Here is an 18,338-nt window from a genome sequence, read left to right on the forward strand (position 1 = left end):
CTCTGAAAGCATCCCTCTAGTCACCTTCATTTTGGCTTGGCCTAAACTTTTACTTAGCACAACCCAGTAAGATATTCCTTACTGTTTATATGTTTGTCAGCATATAGTTAAGCACATACTAACTGCACTTAGTTTGTGCATTTAGTCAAAGCAGGCTACCTGAGCTTTAGCTAAAGAGCTTTTGATAGAAAATGCACGTAGCATGGGGAATAAACAAGAGGAAGTAGAGATGTACGCACACCTGCAGGGCTATGACCTCATTGGCATTACGGAGACATGTTGGGACTGCTCCCATGACTGAGGTGTTGGAATGGGAGGATACAGGCTCCTTAAGATGGACAGGCAGGGGAGATGAGAAGGGGGCATCGCCCTCTATGTCAACAAGCAGCTGGAGTGAGTGGAGCTCTCCCTGGGGATGGGCGAGGAGCTGGCAGACAGCTTATGGATCAGGAAGAAAAGGAGGAGAGGGACAGGTAATACTATAATGGGTGGCTTGTAGGCCAGCTGATCGACAAGACCAAGCAAATGAGGCCCTTTATAGACAGATAGCAGCAGCGTCATGTTCACAAGCCATGGTCTTCATGGGGGACTTCAGCCACCCCAATATCTGTTGAAGGGACAGCACAGCAGGCCATAGGCAATCCAGGAGGTTCCTAGAGTGCATTGACGATAACTTCCTTCTCCAAGTGACAGAGTAGCCAACGAGGAGAGGTGCTGTGCTGGACCTCATTCTCCCCAACATGTATGGGCTGGTGGGGAAATGTGAAACTCAAGGGCAGCCTTGGCTGCAGTTTAGGATCCTGAGGAGGGAACACAGCAAGCTCACTACCCTGGACTTCAGGAAAGCGGACTTTTCTCTCTTCAGTGATCTGCTTGTGACAAAACTGGTAAAGATTTGCAGAAATACTACAGGCTTTTATCACTCCCACTACACTGAGAGATAATTCTGCTTGTGGCTACTGAACAGATGGGTCTGCTGCAGTCCTCATCTGAGATGGGCAAGAAACCACTGTTACTAACACTGCACTCTTTCATTGTGCGTTTAATAGAAAATATGTCTTCTGTGGCATCATTTACATACTTCCAGAAAGTAACTGCCAAGGCAAGGAAATCCGCATAATATAAAACTGAAGAGGTAGTGGATATTTATGGCTGTTTCAAAGGTTTATAATATCTTTATTCTGAATCTCCCCATAATGCCACATCAGACTCCAAAATGACTTTACACTGTTGATTTTTATTAAGCTTATAGTCTTCAGGTAGAACATCTAGGATTTTAAAGATACATAAGTAGCACAGATCCTGACACAGAGGTATTAAGTGAAGCTCCCTAGACAAACAATTAACACCTTTTTCCCCCAGCTTCCTGTCATAGTCTTGGTTGCTCCAGTATACAATGTTGTGTTGTCATGCCAAACTCTTCACAAGATCACCACACTGACGGTGTGAGGCAGGACTTACTGATGTTGTAACACTATAATGGAGAAAAGCTGGTGTAGAAGAATCTTTTGATTTTTAAATTCATTTTGGGAGTTGGCACAGTCTTCTGGGGCAGCAGAAGCATTAGAACTAAGAACACCTGGACTTCAAAGACTTTGGGGGAAAGAAGGGATGAGGGATGTAAGTGGAGGACTGACTTTTCACCATATGGTACAGTTGCTTATGGGAAGGCTTAGAGATACACTTTGGTCACAGCAGCAAGAATTTCTACTGGATCAGAGGAGATTGTGTAAAACAGTACAACACAGTGGGAGGGTTGCTTTAAGCATTTTAGGGGCTTTCTGTCTAAGGAGCTCAGACACTGGAATTACTCCTGTAAGATAAAAACACAAAAACAGTAAAACCACACAACCCACAGATTAAAAAAAAAAAAAAGCACACTGTACCACTTCCCAGTACCTCCTCCCTTTAAGCATTCTAGATGCAGTAAAGCACAGAGGAGTCTGTTCCATTGCGATCAATGAAGAAGAATCATTTATTTAAATCAAAAAAAAAAAAAAAGGAAAAAACAAGCACAGAAGAAATCTTCAGAAGACCCTGCAAAGACTGAATATACTACTGCATAACACAGTGGGATGAAAAGGCTGACTGGAACACAAGATAATGGTCATTTAAAGAAACATTCGCACACTGATGCTGGTAGGAATTTTTGCTTCTTCCGCTATCTCAAAATCCTAATTGAAATAAGTAGATATTACTGACACCCTCAAGAGATGAGTAACAAAAAGGAAAACTAAGAAAAGAAAACATCTTAAGCCAAACAAAACCCAGCATCCTTCTGTTTAGTTACAGAAAATACTGAGTTGGAAGGGACCCACATGAAACACCGAGTCCGACTCCTGACTCCACACAGGGCTAAGAGTTAAACCATATACCTAAAAAGCATTGTCCAAACCCTTCTTGAATTCCAAGGGCTTTGCTGGCTGTTACTTGGTAACAAGTGGGAAGGGGCGGGGGGAGTGAAAAAACATGCTCAGATGCTTAAAGGGAAAAAAAGGCTAATACTTTGGTCTTTGAATGGTACAGGATTGGGTTTACCTCCATTAACTAAACTATCGAGTCAGAATCCTTACTTATAGTAAAGCTCAGAACAGTTCAGTTGTTTTAGTTCTACTCAGGCTTTTGCCAATATTAGCAGATATAAGTTCATTAAATGCATTATTCAAAAAGACAAATTCAGATCAAAGGCTGCTGTTACCTTGTTTAAAGTAATGGAAAAACTAATACACTTTTTCCACAGAAATATTTCTTTATACTTGGATAAATATTAATAGTATTTTTATACAACTGAAAGACTCAATTGCTCATCATTTCCTACAGAAATGACTGTTTACCATTGTGTTCAGACACTGAACTTCATTTGAGGTTAGCATATCCTGCCAACAGATATATTAAACAAAAATAGGGGAGAAAAGGTACAAATAATTTTGAAAAAGTCTTATTAAAGTTGTCAATATTTTATAAAGCACAAAGCATTTCTGTAATCTACACGTAGCTTTCACATTTAAGTTTGTGTTGTTCTGACTCCGATAAAAACTGAGTGGCGCTATTTTAGTCATGTTGCATAAAACCAGAATTTATTACAGATCGAACAAAATGGGAAAAAAACAACACAAGTGTTTTATTTGAATCTGCATCTTTCTCTGAGGAGCTGTTCAGCAGAACTATAGAAAAACATTTCTTAGAGTGCTTCTAAGAAGAAGGGGGCAGGGAGAGTGAAGGAGAAACAGCAAAGACTTCATTCCTGCCACAAGATTTACTGACATCCCTTGTGCAGAGGTGATCACTCTTAACCCAGTGATGATAGCAAACATCACTGGGAGAATTACAGCACTATAAAACAGTAGCTAAATGGGTGGCCTCAGCTATGAGAAGTTACCAGCTTTCATCTGTGAGCTAAAGGTTAAGAAGTAGGATCTTTGCAATCCATAATAAAGATTCACTCATTTTTGTTCTACTCACCCTCATGCTACTTTATACATGTTAGGACTATGAATATAATCAGTGTTACAAATCCCAAACTCCATCACCATGATAGACTTCCTCCTATCCAACTAGGAGGACACACACAGACCCTGCACAAGTAGGTGAAAGGATCCCCCTGAATTAATTTTCATTCTAGTCTGTACCTTTTGTTTGTTTAGCAAAAACTGTAAATCAGTATGACAGGAAACTTTAACTCTTCAAATTTTTCCAAGAGTTCACCATTTCGTTATTTCCTTTTCACCTGAATTTATTCAGCTTCAGTTTTAAGTCACTGGTTCTTGTTTAACTTCCAAGAGCTTACCAAAATACTTCTGTTACTGAGGGTTTTTTCCCCCTGCGCAAACACTTTTAGAATGATCATAACCTTCTCCTTTCTATAGCAAAACCAGCATATAGTAATAAAATGCTGCAGGCAATGTAGCCACAGGCATCCAAACACAAAACATTAAGTATTTGCTATGTAAGCAGATCACAAGGGTGTTTAACTGTCAAAATCTTGAGGCTGCGAAAAATTTCTTAACTTCTGTTTGGAATTAAGATGAAAATGAAGTTTGACAGAACTTTTAAAATGTTTTTCTAGCAAACGCATACATATTTTTGCTGTGGGAATTTAGTTCACTATCAAAGAATATGATATCACTTAGATAGACTGCTGTTTTTCAAAAGACAACAGATATTATTTGGAGTGTTTTAAAACAAATTTATTTAGAACAATAAAATTATTTGTTCTGTTGTCTTCAGATTAGTAGGGTCATCTCCTTGCTTGTGATATTCTACATGCAGTGGTATATAAAAATGAAGTAATTAATTTCACTTTTTGTCTGATTTGAATTTTGAGATTCCTCCAGCTGAAGCATCCTGATCTTGTTCCCCCTCGACCCCCCCAAACAGCCTACCACCTTTATTACTTCTCTGTAGACCTTCACAATCATCATGCATTCCTTAAGCTGCAGTTCAGCAAGTATTAACAAGTGTCATACTGCATGCCTTCAGCCTATGCTATTACTTCTGCACACCTAAAATAAGTGCAAGTCTTCTAGGTAACCCCCTTACATCTACTTTGGAACTATGAAAAATTCCTAAGTTGGAAAGACTACTTCTTGAGGAGAGTTCATCTTGCAAAGAGGTGCATTGCTAATGAACATCTTGTCCTTATCTGTTTTGCACTGCCACATCTAAAGAATAGAGTTACGTCAGCTTCACTCCTGGAACATCAGTTTACTGTTGTTCAGTTGCTACCCTACGTCTCCTTTCTGGAGAAATTATGGCCTGAGGTGAGTCTTCTCCAAGATCTAGAAAGCCCCAGAGGATAAAGAGAAACCTCCTGCCCCAGAGAAATCCACGGGAACAGAGTGGCTCCCTGCAGCCCAGCTCAGCCCCCAGCACTACCCTTGGTCAGGTCATTAACACCTTTGGTTATTTGAACAACCTAGTGTTGAGCAGCTGTAGTAGTTCATGTTGTTCAAAGTCCTGGTTCTCCGGGTCTGACTAGTTCTGAAACATTTCAGATAAGTTTCCACTGACCTTACATGCTAATTGTTCACAACTACAGCATTTTGAGAACCTGTAACAGAAAACTCGATAGCTATTTATTTTATCAATTACTGCCTCGAACAAAGCAAGGAATACCAGTTTGGCAATTTCAGTTCCTCCTGGAATCCTAGGGGCTTCGGCAGTCCCTATGAATTATCTTCAAAACAGAGAGAGAGGTGCTCATATTGGAAAAATAGTAGCAACAGACCTGATGTAAATCAATACTGATTTTCTATGTCAGTACTAACAACACAATAAATGCTTTTCACAGTTTACGAATACAACAAACTTAGTTCTCATATAAGCAGATTCGACTATGTAGTGTCTGTAGGAATGAACTCAGAAAGCCACAATGCAGTTTATACTTATAGCATGAAGCAATACTGTTCATTCATTACAACCCAGTGCAATCTAGCTACTCAGCCAAGGAGTATCAGGTGACAGTGTTAGTGTTAATAGTGTTCAAACTAAGGTTTAAATATATGGTTCAGATCTTATATCAAATGATAGTTTTAGACAAGGAGTTTGTTTGACTAAAACAACATCTGAAGTGCCCAAGGAATTGTTGTTGAAGGGCATTTTGGTATAGGCTTAAAAAAAAAATCAACTCACCTGTAGAAAACGAGCGCAAGCAAATATTCCAGATGGGTAAATCTCCAAAATCTCTTCAAGGAAAATGTAATAGTTACAGGGGACATGTTTTAACAGAAAATATAGAGAGGAGGGTTGTTTTTCATTGTTGTTTTTTCTTTAAATCATAATCACAAAAGGTAGCTAGAGATCCTAGTTACTTTAAAACATGCTAGTGACCTCCACGTACCTCTGCAGATACACAATTTTGAAGACCAAAGATATGCTAAAAATGACCAAAAATCAAAGCATGTTGCTGACACTGAGGACTTGGATACTGAGAGGCTCTGGTACTAACTTCATGAAAGACTGGCTCCAGAAGAATGATTAGAAGAAATAAGACTCAAAGATACACAACCACAGGCTTAGCTGTTTCCTTTTGTTTTCTCAGAGAAGCACAGAGGAAATAAAAATCTTCTGCAAACTATTAAAACCTATTTTCTTATATGACATACCAACAAATAAGAATTTGCTAGACTGGAGCTTTAGTCTGTAGAATTTGCTATATTGCATGAGCTTATATATTAACATGCTATTGCACTGCAGTTTTTCCCCAATGTGGGCATTTTTACCAAAAAATAAAACTGCTATTTCTCACTAAAACATCTTTTGAGACTAAAAGCTAAACCAGCTAAAAGCTATTGGCAAGAGATTAGACGATTTGTTTAAAGGAATATAGCATGATCAAAAGAGTGCTGTTGTGTTTTTTGGGGAGGTTGGTTGTTTGTTTTCCCTCACCACAAATAAATCCCAACAAAGCAAAATGACAAAGGTTGACCATGTCCCTAAAGGAATATGTTTTGATAATTTCTTCCCCAACACAAATAGAGAAAACACATACTAACAGTCAAAAAAGAGCTCCTACAGTATGGCACAGAATAAATCTGTTAAACGTGAAAGCAGCTAAACACCCAGAATTGCTACCAAATGATGCCAAGAAAAGAAGAAATATAAAACTGAAGTGACTTCCAAAGCTCATGCACTATCCAGTCGTACCGTTGTTATAGGCAACATCTATTGTTTATCCTACAACAGATTCATTCTGTTGGTCTGAAGTTATTATGAGTAACAAGTTTTGAGGGAAACAAGCTTATTTTAATTCCTGCTACGAGGTGATAGCGAAGTTCTCCTTAGTCCATAACGTCACCAAAAGGCAGATAAAGAACAGGACATCTAACTGTTCCATTGTAGAAGTTTTTCGTTACCACCTCAGCTATGGAAAGACAACAGAAATCTATTTGCCAGAGGACAAGAAGAGAATCCTTCTTCATCTCAGCTCAACTTAACCTGCTTTGTCTTCTCCCTCATTTTGTTTCCTAAGGCTTCTCAATCTTCATAGGGAGATAAATCCATGAAGCACTGAAAGGAAAAAAAAAAAAAAGGGCAAACAAATGAACAAAAAATAATTAACAGAAAATGTTGTTTCCTGGAAACAGAAGAAACTGAGTGCTACATCTTTCTGTACAAGCTCCCTATGTACTGCCTTGCTAAAGAAGCCATCAGCTCTTGGAACAACTCTGTTTGCTGATATTAAAAGAAATAAAAGAACTACAGGAAAAAGAAAAAAAAAACATGCACAAAACACACACACCAGTCCCTGGGGAGAAATAATTTCATGCTGCAGTACAGGCTGGGAAAAGGAGATTCCACTAAAACATAAGAGAAAAAAAATGATCTGTTTACTCTGAAGGTGATCAAACAGAGGTACAGATTGCTCAGAGAAGTCACAGAGTCTCTATCCCTGGAGAAATTCAAACCATGAATGTCTCAAACATCTGCTCTTAGCTTATCAGGCTCTAAGTAGAGGTGTTGGACTGGACAATCTGCAAGGGCTTCCATTGAATTGAGCAATTCCATGACTGGAAGGTAAAAAGTAGTAGTCTGACTGAGGTGGAACATTGCACACCTAGAGACAACAAGGCACAGAAATCTTCCATTTTCTTTTTTTTTTAAATGACTGTTTTTGTTGAATTACAGCAGAAAAACAAGTTCTTCATTTTAAGCCCTAACTTTAAAATCCTTATGATGGTGACATGTCAGATTGTGAGAACGGGGCTTGCGCTACATTGAGATAGTATACTGTATTCTGATTCCCTGCTGGACACATTATTTCATGAGCTAACCAGAGATCAGATGTTAGTTAATGGAGGCAAAAAAAAAACCAAAAAAAAACACCCCAGCAGAGCACTAGCTGTCAGCATTTTCTTACAAGATATGACATTAGTGATTTTACAGTGTTATGATCACGTGCTAGATTGATATGTATTTTTCAGCTAGGTGGTGATAATTTTTAAAGTTTATGCATAATACAAGATGCTCTTGTGCAGCTATAAAAAGGAAAAGTTTTAGAAAATTAAATATTTTAAGAACCTGAAAACACATAAAAAGCAGTGTGCTAATTTTGCTGTGCTCCCACAACAATGGCACTTTTACCCAGAACCTTGTAGTTAATCAAATGCCACTGAGTCTGTATTTGAGTATCTTCAAATACCGGATGCCTTGGGAAGTAACTTGGAACACTGGATATGCTGGGAAGTAAAGCTTTTCTTCATTCTGTTCAATGAGTGTATCTCTGATGCTACTCCTCCGCAGCCACTGGAGTGAGCAGCACAACACAAAGCAATTTATACGTTCTTAGAGTGGTTTTACTCTCCATAAAATGCTCACGATTCAACAAAATGTTAATTTCTGGTCATCTCCACTTGCTGTACTTTCAAAACACACTAGCTAGTTTTCTTTTGGATGATAGTACACCCAAAGGTGCAGTTAAACAACTAATGGAACCTGACTAGAGCCAGCCTAAAGGAAAAACCCTTGAAGGGCATATAGTGTGGCTACAGGATCCACAACAGCAACTTTTAGCGTTACAGATTTGCTCCTATTAGGCTGCACTACTTGCAAAGGTAGACACAGCCTTATTCTAGCAGAGGGGGCTGACAGAGGTAACCCAAGAGCACATAAACACAGCAACATAAGAATTCCTGTGCATCTTGCACATGGCTTCCAACAGAGCAGGAAGCCTCAGAACTCCTTCACATTAGGAATTTCAGCCTTCGACCCTGCTGACAATTTTAGAGGTGCAGAGCGCATGCCCAGGCAAATGCCCAAGTTCTTCACAAGGAAGAAAGGAGGGCTTAGCAAATAAAAATAAGCTAAGTAACAGTTTGATTAAATCACTGACTGAAATATCTGATCGATCCTCACTTAGGAAGTTCCTGGTGGGAAAGCATCTCAAGGATCTAAGCATGATTTAAGATAATTTAGGTATCTGTAAGCTGCAAATACTGACAAAATACTCTTGTAACACTCATGTCACCTTCAGTGTTGCTGTGTCATACATAAACACATTTCTGCAACTACCTAGTTTGAGTTTTAACTGTTATTCCAGAGGCTAATGTCACTAAGCTTGAATAAAAGATCTTCATGAACTACTGGTCAAGCTGTTGAAGACTGAGAAGCATTCAGACTGAAGCCAACTCTCTTTGTGCACCTGGGGACTTCAGTAACTCCCACCACTAGATGACTACGGCAAGGCCTGCCACAAAAACACTCATGCTCACACACACACACACACACACCTAGAATACCTTCAGAAAACATGTAGGTGTTTCCACGAAAACAAACTCTATTAGAAGAAAGGTCCTAAAATACACATTCCAGTACTGGATTCCAGTAACGCAAGTCAATGCCACTATATTCCACACCTCAAAGGAACTAAACCGAAGGCTTAATGCCAGCTCAGTTAAGAACCATTGAATTGACAGCCCTCTCTTCAGGAAGAAAAGGCCATCCAAATGGCCTCTCAAGTATTAACTAACCAGAAGAATAAATTCACATGTGGGATAAATGAAACAAACCAGCAATACCCATTTAGTCAAATAACAGCCACAACTTCCTGACACTAGTGTATCACAGATATTGTATTGTACTTCATGATACCCAGGGAAGAGACAAATTGAAATACCATGGAGATTGTACTAATTTTGTATTTCCTACACTAGCATGGGCACAAAAACAGCTGAGGTTTCTGAGGGTTTGATACACTACACCATTCTGCATTACAGCATAAGGGTGACCTGCAGACATACACGTTAACGTGATTACACTTCCTTCACTCTTCATGAAAATGAAGAAACCTCATAAATCAGAACTCCTAATGAATTAGAAAGAGACACACACATACACAACAGATACACTGCAAGGGAGATACTGTGAAAGCAGTCTACAGAAAGACAAGATGTAGAGCTGAATATGATTTCCTACAGCAAAGCTAAGTATACAGTTCCATTACACATTTCAGCATGTTTTCAAGTCATTTTTCCTAAAATAATCCCCTCATGGAAGCACTCTTGTTGAATGACACAGAACTGTTTAGAGAGGCTTTTTTATTATTATAGATATAGTACTTAGCACTTCTTCCCCATTTGAAATAATGGTCTGCTTTTGTCACACAGAAAAGCTTCAGACACATTCACATCTTTGTGCATTTTCAGATATAATCATAACCCATTATTTATGGGGAAAAATAATCACCATCCCAGGACATTTCAAATTTAAATTCTGATTTTATAGCTACAATAAAATACCATCTGTCTCATCAAGCTAGAGAGACTACTAAAGAATCAAGGTGAACACTTGCACAGTAACGAGACAGAAGAAAAAGCATGCTTTCCTAATGAGTTTAGATTTGGGCTCAGTCTCTCAAACACTACTGCTCTCTATCCATATCCATGCATAGTGTCAGCTGTGATTTCAATGCTACAATATGCTGCTGCCTCTGCAGCAAGCAAAGAAATCCAAAGCAGAAGAATCCCCATCTTTATTTATTTAATAGCAGGCATATTTTTCCTCATTTAAAAACAAAGAGTAAGAAAAAAACAAAAGAACGAGGTACTATAATCTACTTTTACATTAACATTAATATGAAACATGGATTGTTTGTTCCTCTTATTCCTGCTGAACTCAGTACAACAAGAAATGCAAGTTAGGTGACATGATGTTGTGGCTTAACCCCAGCAGGCAGCTCAGCTCAGCACCACTTGGCCACTCACTCACTCTCTCCAGGTGGGATGGGGGAGTGAATTGGAAAGGTAAAAGCGCAGAATTCACGGGTTGGGATAAAGACATTTTACTAGGTAAAGCAAAAGCCGCGTGCATGAGCAAAGCAAACCAAGGAATCCATTTGCTACTTCCCGTTGACAGGCAGGTGTTCAGCCACTTCCAGGAAAGCAGGGCTCATCATGTGTAATGATTTCTTGGGATGACAAAAACCATCACTCGAAACATCCCCCCTTCCTCCTTCTTTACAGCAGCCTTTATTGCTCAGCACGATGCCGTATGGTCCGGAATATCCCTTTGGCCAGTCTGGGTCACCTGTCTGGGCTCTGTCCCCTCCCAGCTCCTGCTGCACCCCCAGCCTCCTGGCTGGCAGGGCAGCACGAGAAGCTGAAAAGCCCCTGGCTCTGTGTACGCACTGCTCTGCCACAACTAAAATGCTATTTTGTTAGTACCATCATTTTCATCAAAAATCCAAAATACAGCATTGTGCAAGACCCTACAAAGAAAATTAACTCCATCCCAGCCAAAACCACGACACACAAGAAGCCCATTTAATGCGTAACCCCATTCAGACTTGCTATTTATTCATTCTCATCTGTCAGTGCAGATCTGTCTTCAGTTAGTGACATGAATCACTTCCATTAAGGAAAAGTGTGGAAAACAAAACATGGTATTTGTACAAATCAGAGAACAGTCAACACACCTGAACTACCAGAAACAATGATTCCTGATCATCACACCTGTCATATTGATTTGCAGATTGACAAGCCCTGCATTTCTTTGGGGTTAATTGATATACCTTGTGTATTGCACTGCCTTTACTATCTTGCTCCCTCTTCCATGTTAACCAAGTCAGAGCTAATAACAAAGATGCTTAAGATGCTTAAACATGTTATTGTAGACATAATAATGGACATAAAATATATGTCAGCACCACACACAGAAAAAAAAAAGTGAAAGCTGTTCCACTGAACTGATATCTTTTTCAGGGTTTCTGTAACACAAACACCTCTAAAGATGGAAGGCATTCATCTTCACAGCCCCATTCTGCTACTTAAATTGGAGAATGACTGGGAAATTCTTTGCCAAGGATACAGCACATATTAAAAATCTACACTAGACACATTCATGCAAGAAAATCTAGTACAGGTTAAGAATGGAGAAACCACAAGTGGCACAGAAAGTGCTTAAGAAAGACCAAAACTGGATAAGAATTAGGAATAAGTATTGTAGATTGTAAAAAAAAAAAAAAAAAAAAAAAAAAGTAAAAAAAATAGCTCTGCTCTTTTACTCTTCAAGTGCGTGTTTTTAGCCATTTAATAAGAGATAAATAAGGATGAGTATAAAAGGATTAGGGTTGATCCAATACATACACTCCTGTGGTCTATGTTTTGACATGGAAAAAAAATCTTATTTCCTCACATGTGGCCAGTTCAGACTTCTAGATATCAAGATCAGCTCTTGGTTAGTAAAGATACTAGCCTGTAGAAATTGCCATTTAGAAAGAAAATCAAAATTAGCGGCATTGCAAGTCATAAGAAATCTAGAAAGCAGTGTTTTCTATTGCTTTGTGAGTAGTTTGCTTTCTCAATCCAACAAACGTCTGAGAAGGGTGTGCCCCAAAGGAAACATCCCAAAAGCTTCTGCCCATTTCACCTCAAATCAGTGGAGTTAAAATAACACATCACTTCTTCAAACATATGCCTGTCAGTTCCTGTCCTCCCTTCAGCCCAAATGATGATTGAAACTGATAACTTGGTCAGCTGTGTCTCTCATGTTGTCCTCAGCATTTTTTTGCTCATATCTGGCTAAATCTGTTAGTAAGAAATATCCCCCAGATGCCGTTGTTTCCTAATGACGGTCACTCTGCACATATGACATTATGGTTCTCCAATTCAATCTGGAAATACAGCCCTTTTTCTTTGGTTTTATGCCTCTGAAATACTGCACCCATAACCAGCATATTCACAATGGTGTTGGAATCATGGAAACCTTTATCAGCTTACCTGTAATAACTCTGCTTATCAGTCCCAGCCACACAGTCAAGCACAGCTGCTGACAATACCTAGCATCTCTGGCTCTCTGACACATTTCTGGTAAACCTGAAAATATTGCCCCATAGTTCATCATTCCTGTCATTGCAATGAGGTCCGAAGTCATCCTCAGATTTAGACGCCCAAGGCAATACATAAAAACAGATGAAATATTTTTCCGCACTAACTCAGAACAATGAAGACTGAGGAACTTATGTTTTCAATATATATATCAATAGTCCAAATTAAAACCTGCAAGTACGACCAGATCTATATCCTACTTTTGACTTATTCTACCTTCACCTCCCTGTTATCTTAAAGCAGATTAAAAGCACTGCTTTGTTTGTATACATATTCAAAAATAGAGACAAAGCCAGCCCATCCAAAAGCACATTTCTGTGCATCTGTTTCAATACCTGTAACAGTGCTTACCACAAGGAGAATTTAATGACTTTTAAGCTGTCCTTATCCTCATTCAATTTATTGCCTAAACACTCTTCAAAACGCATTCCCACCAACTCCACATTCTTTTGTGTGAAATTCTCAACAACAAGTTTCTCAAGCTGCATATTCTCAGTTTTTATAGTCATAAAAAGGGATGAGGTGTACAGAAGTGCACATGCATACATATGTCCAGAAAACAGATTTTAGTGGCAGAAAGCTATGCATTTGTTGTTTTACAGATGCCTTCCTCATGGAAAAGAGCATCTCTTCAGAACAGCTGGCAGTGCTCTGCAGAACAGCACATGCCCACAGACTACCACGTAAGAACGTCTGGTACAAAAAAAATTAGCTGAAATCACTAAATAATTACTGTCCTACTATATATAAAACATCCAATAAATTGAGATTTTGACATTGGAAGTCTTTATCTCAAAAATCTTTTTGTCATTACAACTTAAATAGCTCTCCTGGGTGTATTGAAGACTTACTCATTTGTGCACAGCTGAAGCATTCCTTTGCTTGCAATATAATCCTTAACTGTCAGTGTCTGAGTGATAGCAATTACTTTATGCAATGCAACTTTTAAGTGATTCAACTATTCAGAATAGTGCAAAAGAGAATTCAAATGACATATAGTTTTCAAGTATAAAACTCCTGTGTTCTTCCTGCAGTTAAGAGTGACACTACTGAAAGAGAATGGTTTGCCACTGCCTTCCCATTAGGGGGTTGTATTTTTTTTTTAAATGCACTCACTCAAGATTCTCCACTAGGCTACAGAGCTTGTGGACTTCTACCTTAATGCTTAAAACTGTCCCTAGTCCATATTTTTGTAATTATCTCTTGTAGCATGTGTTTAAGGGCAGTAAATGTAACGAGATCAGAGTTGAGAACTGAGCAAAGCAGTTTTACAATGACCAATATCATGCTTCGTTTCTGTACAAGACACTAAATAGTAAGGAGGACTATGAGTTGGACAGAGCAAGTCTTGGAGATCACAATGGAAAGCCTTGTTTCTGTAATCCTGGATGGACTGGGATTTGTCAGATTTTGATGTAGAATTATTGCTCTGTGGCTCTTTCAGACCATTTCATCTGCTTTTAATTTTTTTTATTTTTTAATTCTTTCATCAAGCTTCAGTTGAATATGACTTCCATTTTTTATACATACAAGCATTACTCTGACATCTCCTCCTCAGACTGCAGGGCTCTGAGTGGCAATTTGACATCTCTCATCTTGCAATTTTTGGTCCATGGGCTTTCTGGACTTAGGTGATATAGACAAAAGTCTTGGCCTCACTGTACCGAACAGGACCCTTGTAACAGATCTCATCTGGACCACCGTTTCAGCATCCATTTAAGATTAAGGGTAAGGTGAGCTGTCAAATATTTTCAGGGCTTCGGCCTCCTTTGCCACAATGAATTGACCTAAACTGATACCACTATGGAAGGAAACACACCAAACAGTCACATGCACAGAATCCCATGGAACATGTTTTGATCAATAATTGTGGATTTGAAAAAAATAATGATGAAAACGAAGTATAATTGAAATAAGTGAGTGCCTTCAAATCTGTGGGTCCATAGGCAATGCTGTTATAAGTTTTCTCCCGGAAGTTTCCACACACACCCTTTCCCTTGCTTTCACAAACACAATCTAACTGTAAGAAGGCATTTAACCAGATTTTTCCTTCCTTCTGGTATCATACTAACAACGCACCAGCCAGAGCACAACCACCAGAAAGAAAGTTGAGGGAGGTAAGTAGATTTTATATGGAAACATAGAAAACAGTAATGAAAGAGTACTTTCAGAGATGCACTTTACTTTAAAAGGTTATAGAAGGCTAGCTGCATGCCCTTAGGAAGAGAAAGGCATTCCCTTCTCCTCCCAGTTCGTACAACGGTTTGATGCTCTCGGTCTTTCCAACCCCCCTACCTAGAGATTGATGTTCTGCATTTACTGAGGCCATTTTTCTCAACATTAAGTGTATTAAAAAAATGCACACACACGGTAGCTTCACTGCTGGTAGAACAGAAAAACCTCTTTTCATTTTCTTAACATTTTCAGTAGCACTCTACATTTTTCTCTTTAATGGCAGAGCATAAGTATATACTTTTAACTTTTATTTCTTGCCTGTAGGTTTCCCTAGGGTTTCTGCAAGAAGACAGTCATTTTACTTCCACAGTAACCTTTCAAGATGCAATCACACAGCAGCCAATACGAAACATCTGGACAAAGTACTCAGAGAGCAAAGAGAAGGCTCCCCCACTTTCCCCCACAGTAAAAGGATTGGTATGACTGTCATCATTTTAGCCTTAAAAAAAGTTAGAGCATTAGCTGTAACCTTTTTGTAATATATATTTCTTTTAGTCTTTTGAACAGAAAATAGGCAAGAAGCTTCCTATATAAGCTAATTAGGCAAGAAAAAAATGTTATCCTCTATTACGCATCATAGGAAGAGCTTTTATATATATATATATATATATATATATATATATATAAAGTTTGGCGACAGACAGTAAACACTTTCACAGCATTATGCCTGCAAAATACATCCTAAATGACTGAACAAGGGAAGGGGAAAGAAATGAAGAAATGTCAAAAGACAATTAATTCATAGGTATGGATGAATTCTGCCAGAATTCTACAAGTTCATATACTTAGAAAGACAGCACTTTTGCTTATTGCCTAAGCCCATCATTCCTACAAAAAATAATAATCTGTATTGGAGGCACTGCCTTTACAGATGCAATTAAGTATACTTATTTTACACACACATGTAGCTGTTCTATGGAGGGACACTCTCAATGCTTGTACTACTTCCACAATGAAGATGAAGATCTAGAACTATGCAGAATCTGTGTCTACTTAAATTGATTCATCTCAGGTGTCAAGCAATTTAGGAATACAGCCTTATTTTGAAGAGCATCTAAATCCTTTAAAAGGCTTACTTCTCATTGGGGTGAAAAAAAAAGATAAGGGTTTAGGACTTAGTAGCTAATGCACTTTAGATAATATCTGCTTTTATTGACAAAAGCTTATTTTACAAGTTTTCCTATATAAATTAGGCTCTCAGTCCCACACTGAACCCTCCTCTTTTCCCCATATTGTCTGGTATGGTTCTACTTTCAAAGTGTTTTAGCTTAAGTAGGAACAAACCTTAGAATAGAAGGTCTTCAAAAGATGAAAAATTGAGAACAAATGCTCTTTAAACAGGCCACTGTTCAGATTTTTAATGTAGTCGCTGTTGCTGCTCACACTCCACTTATCTTGGCAGCTTTCTTAAACAGGCAGAGATTCCAAACGAATCTGTTCTAGTGTGTACATTTGTACTGGTCAGAACTATGATGTTAGTAAAACTACAGTATCGCGATTCAGTTTAGCATAAGATCCCTTGGAAGACATGAAGGACGAAGTTAATTGAAAGCCACAATACTTAGTCATTTGCGCTATGGGAGAGATGCTTCTTATAATTCCATTTATACACAAAAAATCTCTCTGAAGTTTCCTCAACTGAATCGAAACTAAGCAGTATTTTATTTCCATTTTTTTTTAACATTGCTGTTTTCTTACCTGATAGAGCAAACTGCATTTCCTGGATGCTCGAATAACACAGATTTAGGAGGAAGTCTGGGTTTGTGGGTCTACTCCAAGGAGTATTTTATTGCATCACTCCTTTGCCTACAAGACTCAGAAATAAGAAGAGCCAATAAATTACCTGCCCCTCTGTACCTCAGAGTGCTCAGGAAATTTCACCAGCCACAAGAAATACAAAGCATTATACATTTGTATGTTTTGGAACTCACCAGCCGCACAACCTTTATGAACCATGACAGTTCAGAAATTCTCTCACCATTCTGCAAAATGATTTTCACACACGTTGACCTAGTCTATTCATGATTTACACTTAGATATGCTAAAACCTTAAAACCCCACAAAATGTAAAGACACCGATCAATAAGGAAAAAATCAGCCTATAGTTCATATAGCACTTCTCTACGCACCAAGGTTAAAGTAAAGAACTATGCAAAACACGTGACTTAAAGTCACTCGGCTGCAATACTCACGCTCTGTCATCAGAGCAGGATGAAGGTAAAAAAGGCAAAAAAATGTGGCATCTAGGTGGCAGAAGAATTTCTCCTTTGTGGCTAATCAACTCAAAAGCTGGATACATTAAGTTGTCTGTAGCTACAACAGTCAAAGACCACTTCACTCGGTTCAAGCATTTTCAACTTACATTTAATATTTAACTAGTTCTTCAGTGAAAGCATAATCTAAATGCTGCTCTTGACTGCCAAAGATGGTTTCAGGGAATGGAAATCAAGGCAGAATTTGGAGCATTCGTCCTTGAGGCAGATCCTCATCGTGGTTGACTAGGCAAGACAGAAAGACAAAGGTGGGACTTTTTTAAAAAATATCACTAAAACTGTGTCTGCATTGTTTCCTGCCCAATCTTTTTTGTTGCTTTGCTAATAACAGTGAGGTTTTGTTTAGCTAAGGCAAAAGACATAGAAAACCTTACTTTTCTTCACAAAATACTACTCTGTTCTCATTCTGATTTTGTTATTCTTTCAGACAGAATCACAGCAGAAGAGTGAAGCTTAAGAAAGATTATCTGCACTTATTTTGCTGCTTCAGCTTAAGCACCCATTTACTACAGAACAGAGGAAAAAAAAGGAGAAAATAAGGATGACAAAAACAGTAATAGTGAAGGACTTTGTATTATAGTTTGGTAGCATTTTATTCTACATAAAAATTAGCGTTCACAAGATTAGGATGAAATACAGGTAAAGCCCTGGACTTGGTTTGCTTTTAAACCAGAACTAAATCTGGGCTTTAAAAAAAAATAAATAAAAATTGAGAAGTGGAACTGGACACTCTCCAGTCCCTTAAAAGCTGAACACTATATTTTACTGAAATAATAAATGCATTTTACTCACAACTTATTTTCATGCTTCTGCACTCCCAACATAGCTGTGGAAATTCACAGAAACAGATGGAAAGACAGGGTTACTTTCTTTTCTCAACATTTAAAATATTAACATTTACCTGTAGATTAAAATCTATTTATAACAAATGCAGTGTCACCAATGTCATTTTATACTAATCACTGGCAAATTACGTGATTATACACAGATTCTAAGGATGCAGAAGTGA

General features: G+C 38.3%; 1 long non-coding RNA gene across 1 annotated transcript in view; it reads right to left on the bottom strand.

Annotated features, from left to right (window-relative positions):
- Positions 1–18,338, bottom strand: part of LOC118249986 (uncharacterized) — a 35,981-nt gene that overhangs the window by 13,408 nt on the left and 4,235 nt on the right. Inside the window, exons 3-5 of the long non-coding RNA XR_004779263.1 lie at positions 18,122–18,155; positions 17,419–17,554; positions 16,755–16,862 (exon numbers count right to left, since the gene is read on the bottom strand). This is a non-coding gene — a long non-coding RNA (uncharacterized LOC118249986). The remainder of the gene's footprint in view (positions 1–16,754; positions 16,863–17,418; positions 17,555–18,121; positions 18,156–18,338) is intronic.

This window comes from Cygnus atratus, chromosome 2, assembly GCF_013377495.2.
Source record: "Cygnus atratus isolate AKBS03 ecotype Queensland, Australia chromosome 2, CAtr_DNAZoo_HiC_assembly, whole genome shotgun sequence".
Classification (NCBI taxonomy): Eukaryota; Metazoa; Chordata; class Aves; order Anseriformes; family Anatidae; genus Cygnus; species Cygnus atratus.